This window comes from Lampetra planeri, unplaced genomic scaffold (genome assembly GCF_965212315.1).
Source record: "Lampetra planeri unplaced genomic scaffold, kcLamPlan1.2.h2 scaffold_103, whole genome shotgun sequence".
Lineage (NCBI taxonomy): Eukaryota > Metazoa > Chordata > Hyperoartia > Petromyzontiformes > Petromyzontidae > Lampetra > Lampetra planeri.
The window spans coordinates 423,784-433,173 of NW_027613739.1; the positions used below are offsets into that span (position 1 = coordinate 423,784).

Sequence of the window (9,390 nt, forward strand, 5' to 3'; positions counted from 1 at the left end):
TGTGAGTGGTTGGTGTTGTTGTGGGTGGTTTTTGTTAAAGTGGGTGATTGTTGTTGTACTGGGTGGTTGTTGTTGTGAATTGCTGTCGTTATTGGTTGTTGTGGTTGTTGTTGTGAATGGTTATTATTGTGAGTGGTTGTTTGTTGTTGTGAGTATTTGTTGTTGTGAGTGGTTATTGTAGTAGTGAGTGGTTGTTGGGAGTGGTTGTTGTTGGGAGTGGTTGTTGTTGGGAGTGGTTGTTGTTGGGAGTGGTTGTTGTTGTGAGTGGTTATTGTAATAGTGAGTGGTTATTGTTGAGAGTGGTTGTTGTAGTGAGTGGTTGTTGTGAGTACTTGTTATTGTGATGACTTGTTGTGAATTGCTGTTGTGAGTGGTTATTGTAGTAGTGAGTGGTTATTGTAGTAGTGAGTGGTTATTGTAGTGAGTGGTTGTTGTTGAGTGGTTGTTGTTGTAAGTGGTTATTGTTGTTGGGAGTGGTTGTTGTTGGGAGTGGTTGTTGTTGTGAGTGGTTGTTGTGAGTCCTTGTTGTTGTTGTGATAACTTGTTGTGAATTGCTGTTGTGAGTGGTTGCTGTTGTTGGAAGTGTTTATTGTTGTGAGTGGATGTTGCCGTTGGCCTGTTGAGGCTACACGGGGGATCTTTGTTTTTGGTTGCGTGTCCATGAACGTCCACGAATGAAGAGAAAGTGGAGATCAGTGAGTGGACACTGCACGGTGAGTGAGGGGGTGGTGAGTGAGGGGTGGTGAGTGGCTGAGTAGGAGGTGAGTGTTGAGTGAGTGGACATTGCACGGTGAGTGAGGTAGTGGGTGAGGGGGTGGTGAGTGAGGGGTGGTGAGTGGCTGAGTAAGAGGTGAGTGTTGAGTGAGTAGACACTGCACGGTAAGTTAGGTAGCGGGTGAGGGGGTGGTGAGTGAGGGGTGGTGAGTGGCTGAGTAGGAGGTGAGTGTTGAGTAAAAGGGAAGAAGCGTTGGAGGAGGGGGGTTGAATGAGATGGGAGGGGTGAGCTGCTCAGTGGTGAAGGTGAGTCTAGTAGGAGGGAGAGAGTGGATGGGCAGAGTGGATCGAGAGAGTGAGACGAGTCGTTGAGTGTTTGTTGAGAGATTGTTGTTGTGAGTGGTTGTTGTTGTGAGTGGTTGTTGTTGTGAGTGGTTGTTGTTGTGAGTGGTTGTTGTGAGGATCATCCCCCAGTGGTCGTTCCAAGTGCACCGCGGCAGCCCCTGCACTGCACAGTAGTGACGAGGCCACCACTACGTGGTGGTGTCACTGCTCACGTGAGCACCACCACCACCACGTGTTGTCACTGCTCACGTGAGCACCACCACCACCACCATGTAGTGTCACTGCTCACGTGACCACCACCACCACCACGTGGTGTCACTGCTCCAGGCAGCGCGCTGCGTGCGCCACACCGCTACCGGTGACTACCACGCACGCACCGACTACTACGACTGCTACACTCGCTGTGTGTCACTACTCGCTGTGGGCCAGCTCTGTGTCACTACCGTCATACCGTGTCGGTGGTCACACAGTGGTTCACTTCGCTCACTGCATGCCAGTACTCACTGTGTGTCAGTACTCACACTGTGCCAGTACTCACTGCGTGTCAGTGAGCACTGTCAGCACTCTTATTACTGTGTCATTACTCACCGTGTGTCACGTTGAGTGTCAGATCTCGCTGTTTCAGCACTCTCACTGTGTTACATTCATCAGTGTCACTTGTGTCAGTACTCTTGCTGTGTCTATACTCTTACTGTGTGCCAGTACTATCACTGTCAGTACTCACCGTGTGTCAGTACTCTCACTGTGTCAGTACTCACCGTGCGTGTCATTAGTCACAGTGTGTGAGCACCCTCACTGTGTCGTAACTTGCAGTGCCAGTACTCGCTGTGTGTCATTAGTCCCACTGTCCCTGTGTGTCAGTACTCACACTGTCATTACCTTCACACTGTTACATTACTCACCGTCAGTAAGCACTATCAGTACTCTCACTGTGTGTCAGTACTCACTGTGTAAGTACTCACTATGTAAGTACTCACTGTGAGTCAGTACTCACTGTGTAAGTACTGACACACTCTGAGTGAGTACTCACACTGTGTGTCAGTAGTCAGGCTGTGTGTGAGCTCTCTCGCTGTGTCGATGTTGACACGGCGGATGATGTCACGTGGAGCAGCTGCCCGGCTGCTCTACACGGGAGATCCGTGGCGCTGCGTGAGCACAACAGCAGCTACAACAGCAGCAGCTACAACAACAGCAGCAGCAGCTACAACAGCAGCTACAACAACAGCAGCAGCAGCTACAACAACAACAGCAGCAGCAGCTACAACAACAGAAGCTACAACAACAGCAGCAGCAGCTACAACAGCAGCTACAACAACAGCAGCAGCAGCAGCAGCTACAGCAACAACATCAGCAGCTCCAATAACAGCTACAACAACAGCAGCTACAACAGCAGCAGCTACAACAACAGCAGCAGCTACAACAACAACAGCAGCAGCAGCTACGTCATTTATGGACGGCCCCAAAGATCGAAAACGAGATTGGGCACAGGGAGAAGGAGGGGCAAAGAGAGACAGAAGATTGTGAGTGAACAGGACGAGAGAGGACACAGAAAGATATGAGAGCGGCAAGATGAGGTGGAGTAAGGCCAAGGAGAGATTTAAGACAACTCGGACATTTAAAATTACCGCGCTCGTGAACGGGAAGCCAGTGGAGTTGAAGAAGGAGAGGCAAAGTGTGAGAATTAGAGGGGAGATTAAAAATAATCATTGCAGAAGCATTTTGAATTTGTTGGAAGGGAGTGAGAGAGAGTGCAGATAGAGAGACTAAGAAGAAGAGCAGACGGGAAAAGATCAGAGCATGAACCAAGAGTTTGGTGTTAGAAAGTGAAATGAGAGGGCGGATTTTGCTGATATTGAAGAGATAAAAGCGGCAGATGCAGTAGCTGTGGCGATGTTTGGTGGAGAAAGTGAGGGAAGAGTGAAAGGTGACACCAAGGTGGAGGTGTGAGGAAGCAGCAGTGAGGGAGAGCGGAGGGAAGTAGATGGTGGGAATAGGAGGGAGAGAGCGAGAGGCCAGATAGAGAATGAATTATGTTTTGGATGGACAGATAGAGAGTGAAGTACCATCCAGCATTAGATAACAGCCAGACAGGAGGAGATGTGAGAGGAAAGGTCAAGGGGTAGATTTAAGGAAAGGGAAACAAGATTTGGGTGTCGCCAATAAAGAAATGATGAAAATATAAAGAGATTGAAGAGGTGAAATATAGAGAGAGAGAACAGTGCCGGAGAGCTCGAGGCAGACGTTGGGAACGGGTCAAGATGAAGAACCAGTGAAGATCGAAGGCCAGCCAGCTCGTCCCTGGAACTCCTCTGGTCGCTGTCCTTCTAAGAGCCGGCTTCGTGTGGCTGGTGGTGCCTAGCCAGGGCCAGGTCAGGTAGTCTCCTTGAGAGGACGGGTGTGAGGATAAGTGGGAGCTAGCCTGGGAGTACTTACCCTTAATAAACAGATGAAGGGGCCGCTACCTCTTCAGTTATACGCTGTACCTACGTAAGTGTTAATAAAGGGGTGTTACCTCAAAAAAAGAGAGAGAACAGTAAGGGACCCAGAACCAAACCCTGCGGAACACCGACACTGAGAGGGGAGGTAGGGGATACGGAGTGATTGAAGGGGTCTGAAGATGTGTGAGAAGTAAAGTAAGACTTGAGCCAGGAGAGGGGGTGCCAGAGACGCCGAGGTCAGAGAGTGGAGAGAAGAGTGGGGTGGTCAACAGCGTCAGAGGTGGAGGAAAGGTCGAGAAGAATTAGAATGGAAGAAATACTCTCACTGTGTGTCAGTACTCACTGTATATGTGCTAGTACTCACTACGTATGTGCCAGGACACACATTGGGTGCTGACACAGTACTCATGCTTACTGTCAGCACCCAATGTGTGTAAAGTCCTCAGTGTGTGTCAGTACTATCACTGTGTCAGTACTCACTGTTGTGTAAAGTCATTAATGTGTCAGTACTCACTATCAGTACTTACTCTGTGTCAATACACAGTGTCAGTAGGCATGTTTCAGTGCTCTCTCTGTTAGTGTCTGAGTCCTCACTCTGTGTCAGTACTCTCACTGTGAGCCTCTACTGTGTCAGCACTCACCATGTCAGTCCTCACCCTATGTATATTAGTCCTCTGTGTGTGTCAGTCCTCACACCGTGTCAGTACCCACACTGTGTCTGTACTGTGTCAGTACTAACTTTGTCAGTACTCAGTGTGGGTGCGGTTCATGGGAATCCCTGGTGTGGTGTGTTACTCACTCGGCTCTGGGGTTGTAACATAATTCAGCACATTGAACACACTCCACTCCATGGGTCTCTGCATGGAGTCCGAGACGTTGGAGGCGTCCGGTGAGATGGACGTCAGCATCTTCATGAACAGCTCTGAGAGACGACGAGAGTCGTTAGATAACTAAAAATTTTGCACAGTATTCATATCTCAATCATGTGAAACATTACACAGGGTCATCTAGGTTAACAATTAGCATTTGTGTTTCGTCTATACACATTCGCTTTGTTGTGCAATAAATGAAGACCTTGCAGCAAATGGCGGTCTTCTTTTGCTGTTCCTCGTGAAACCTTTTACATTTGGTGAAAATTATGAGACAACAGCAGCATGAACTCGCCTCATGAGCACAGCTGACAGTGCACGTGTGCTATCGACCACGTGACTCTAGCGAGACTGTCCGTGACTGTGTATAGAGAAGCCGCAGCCCCTGAGCTGATGCAGGGGCTGTGGCTGCGCTACACTCGGCCGCGTTCACTTTGCTCTCACACCCTCCTGGTTTTACTTCACCCTGCAGTCACCTGCATTATATGTATGTTGAACTTCTATGGCACCGTACGTAGCCAAACGTGCTAACATTGCATGGCCGTGAAGAATCGTCCAGAGTGCGATTGAGGTCACCATTGTCAAACCATGGACCACATCGTACATCACTGCCCGATCATTCGCTGGGAGACATTTCAGATGTTCCCGGGGCTACTCCTAAAGCCACCCACTGGCTCACCAACCTGGACACAGACATTGACAAGTTGATAATCAACCCCCATAATGTGAATAAAGAAGGCTTACAGCTCATACCGAACCTGGTCCACATGGCTCTTTCTGCACTCAGTGTGGTGATAGGCAGTGATACTGCAGGGCTAATACAGGGTGAGTGGTGAGAGGCAGAGACACTGCAGGTTTAAGGTGGGTGAATGGGAAAAAGCAGCGACACTTAAACTAAACTATAAAAGTCCTTGACTTACGAACAAAATTAATTCCTGGGTACCGTTCATAAGTCGGAACACAGTCATTTACTTAGTTGAATGCCCACATACACACAAACACTAGAGCACACCACGAGGTTGACTCATTATATCTCGCAGAAGATCACTCAGCTGAACAAAATAGTGTTGCGGTTCAGTCTACAAGTAAGAGTTCGCGTTTTAAGTCAATGTTAAAAAAACTAATGTTTCATGGAAGATGATTCGTAAGTGCGGGTGTTCGTAAGTCGGGCGTTGGTACGTCGAGGACTGCCTGTATGAAACTTTTTTACCAGGTAAACGACCTGGTAACAAACGATAGCTCAACGAAGTGGCTTATCATGTGGATAATTTGTAGCAGCCAAATACTATCAAAACTTGTTTCTAAATGTGGAGGAAAAACCCGGAGGCGGAGGACCTGGAGAAAAATCCACGCAACCACTGAGAGAATATGCAAACTCCAAATATGCAGGTGTCAGGGTTGGGATAGAACCCACAACCTCCTGTATACCAGGCATTGTTAACATCTCGCAGGGTGAGTGGGGAGAGGCAGCAGCACAGCAGGACTAATGCAGGGTGAGTGGAAATGGGGCAGGGGCACAACAATAGGGCGGGGGGGGGGGGGGCAAACAACAGCAGCAGCCCCTCTAACCCTCTAAAGCTGCACAGAGGTTGCCCTGACCCAAACGCGGCGATGATCCCTGTGCCAGGCTCAGCCATGGAGATGCCACGAGGCCCGATTCATGAGCTAAGTGAACGGCTCTCACTCAAGAGGATCACCCAGTGGTGAATGTGCCACAGCGAACCACACAGGCACAGCGCACACAGCCTGAGTCTGGGTGGGGTACACGAGGGGCATCTCCTGCAGCACTGGGCTTCTCAAAGTCGTGGAGGAACTCGTCCAGACACAAATGCATTGAGCCCTAATGTATCACGTGTCCTACGGGGTTCTGTGCCATCCAGAGGATACACTCAGGAGCAGTGAGGAGCAGGAGATGCGCGTCTCGGTAGTGCAACCCTTCTGGGTGGGCTCTGCTTGAGAGCTGCGATCTCCATCCTCTGTGCTCTGGGATAATGTTGAACAGAAACTGTCACACTCACACCCAACAGCTGTCTCATCGCAAGACACACACCTGCTACACAGCTCGCACCTTCCACAAACGGAATCTTCGAGCAGCTGTTTATAATCAGACGCTGGGTGAGCATCACTACTAGCCCAGCATGGGGCCTTGAAGTGGCGAGGCCGCAGTGAGGAGCAGCGTGGCTCTCGTCCACAGCTCCTGCAGGCCGAGCGCTGGGTCGGGTAGCTCAGTTCCCTAACCAGGGTAGCGGGGCCCTGATGCTTAGCGGTGGCACTGAGGCGCTGGGACCACATGTCCCAGTAACTGGAAGCTTGTGGACTGCAATGCGCACAGCCAGGTCTATCAGGGAGATGGAGAGTTTATCGTTGCAGTGCAATCGCTGTGGCGTGCAGTGAGGAGCAGCACCCACCTACACCCCCCTCCTTGTGGAAGGCTCTTGGGAGGGCCTGTCGCTCGTCCACGTTGTATGGATCAAAGATGCCAACCATCCTCAGCAGGGTTGGGCCGGTGGAATTGTCAAACCTGGAAAACAGAGGGTACAGTTGAGGATTCGAGTTACTTCATTTTTAAATTAAACAAAATGCTAATACACAAATGTAATCGATAGAAATGTCATGGATGTTTATGTAGAATATTGTAAATTTGTTTGATATGTTTGCAGATCGATGTGTTAGATCATGGACTATTAGATCTGCCCACACACTATGTGAATGTTCAATTAAATGTTTCTAGTCACACTGTAAAAACAAAATTGATGCAATGAAAAATAAAATACTGTAACTAGTAGATAGTATGATTATCATTATGCTTGTTTGCTCAGGAAGCCTCCCTGAGTATCATAACTATGCTGAGGAGGGACCTGCCAGGTTTTAGCAGTAGGTGGCAATAATTGATGTACCGTACATTCCAATGGAGTATTTTGCGGGTTCTGTAATTGTTTAAAATTTTGAAAAGTTGGACCACGATGCCAGCATATAATGGCCAACTCTTGTGAATGACGCCACGGGATCTTTACCATCCACTGTGCAGCAGGCGGCGTGTGCCACGGGGCCACGCAGGGTGGCTACGAGGAGCCCTCCTCGCCCAGCGCCACCCGGAGCACACAGCGAGCCACCAGTTACCTGCACTGCTCAGGAGTCTCCCTGCATCTCTTTCGCTCACTCATCTCTCTCGATTCTCCCTGCGAATCCCTCTCTTCTCTTTCTCACCTCTCTCAGCCGGGCGATGGAGGCTATGCACGTGGTCTGTAATCGAGCACTGGAGACGAGGATTGGTGGATCGCACAAATGTTGCGAAACTTATTTCCCGTGTGCGTCGAGGTGGCATACCCTGGCTTGCAAGGAGACAGCGGTACACGAAGTGGACTAATTAACATCTGTTTCCATCTATACGGTGATAGTATGGGTTTCTCCAGGTGCTCATAAATTGTCTGGAAACATCTAAACAAAAACACATCTCTCTTTTCTTTTCCTTCTCCCTGTTTTTATTCCATGGCCTCAATTCCCTGTCTCCGTAACACTGCATGCATCCCATTACCTCCCCCGTGTCTCCCACTGTTGGCACGTATCCATGGCTCTCACTGTGTCCCCTTGCCCGTGTATCTCTCAAAGTCCCTCTAACACTCATGTCCACACTTTTCTGTGTTTATTGTATGTCCCTTGTGCCTCCCCCGGTGTCACCGCACCTCCCCTAGGTCTCTCCACGTCCCTGCCTCGGCCTTTGCACTGAGAGAAGTCGTTTGGGATTCAAGTATCGGCTGTACTCCTCACTCTAACCATTGAAGTGAGATAACATGGCTTTCTTGTCTGTACTTAAAACGTAAAGCAGCAGAGAACCTCATTGCGGGTGAGGAGACATCCCTCTCACCTGGAGAGCTTCTTCATGTCGTCCAGGAGAATCCGCACCTGCTCTGTCTTCTTCTTGAATCTCTCGTCTGCCACAGCAGCAGCACAACCCGGATTACTGGGGTCACGCTCGAATCCATTGACTCACGTTTACTGGCTTCCAGGAGCATGGTGGAAATTCCACATTCCCATGGCAGATGCCATACTCTCTGCAGCATAACAACTTGCTTCCATAAAAATAGTACTCATTTTGCGAACAGAGAGAGTGGGCTGAGTCGTTCTTCAATGAGGATTTAGCTTCCAACCTTGCGATGACGAGTGGCGTTCTCTGCCACAGCACCGACTGTCAATCCCCGTGCCTAAGGGGCTGAGGGTCCCAGCCAGGCTCCAGCTACAAGACTCGAGGTGTTCAGATCGGGCCCTGAGAGCTCAACACGACAGCCACAGAGTCGCGGCACGCAGGGTCTCGCACGCATTCTCTTCAGTAGCTCAAACTTGCATGCATGTTGAGCATAAATATATTACATTTTTAAGTGATGTGATTTATACGAGTGGTCCCATGGTTTCTCATACAGAAGGCCATGTCTGTGTCGAGGTTTGTACCATAAGGCCTTGCGTGTACACAGGGCTGTGTGCTCAGGCCATGCGTATACACAGGGCCCTGCACACAGGCTGCAAAATCACATGCGGCATGTCGTGGGTATAGGCATGGGGCTGTGGTGAAGAGGCTGAGCCCCGTGATCCCATGACCCAAGTTCTGGGGTCAGTACTCGTGTGGCCCAGGTCTCGGCTCCTGTACGAACCTGTAGCCATGGCTCCACGTGCTCAGCTCGCGGTGTCACCTTCAACGGTGAAACCACTCCCTCACAGCGCTGTGGGGACAAAGAGGGAGCTCAGTGAGGGTGGAACAGCTCTGGGAAGAGAGGGAGATCAGTGAGGAAGGAACATCTGTGGGAACAGTGAGGGAGCTCAGTGAGGGAAGAGGAGGAAGAGCTGTGGAAAAATGTCCCCATCACGATGGTAATTTACGTCACGAGTTACTGGTCATGATCCTCCGCAGTGGCGCATCCTGAGTTTGGGAAATTTCTTAGCACGAATTATCAGTAAATGATCTAAAATATTCGGTAACAGGGATGAATGTGGATCCCTTGGTACTAGCGGACAACTTTATTGTAGAGGAA

At 49.7% G+C, this 9,390-nt stretch overlaps 1 long non-coding RNA gene across 1 annotated transcript; it reads right to left on the reverse strand.

Moving 5' to 3' along the window:
• Positions 1–6,814: 6,814 nt before the first annotated feature.
• On the reverse strand, positions 6,815–9,075 carry LOC144738516 (uncharacterized). Its single transcript, XR_013589278.1, has 3 exons — positions 9,013–9,075; positions 8,232–8,298; positions 6,815–6,887 (listed from the first exon to the last, which is right to left on the reverse strand). It is a non-coding gene; the product is annotated as an uncharacterized LOC144738516 (long non-coding RNA).
• Positions 9,076–9,390: the final 315 nt, after the last annotated feature.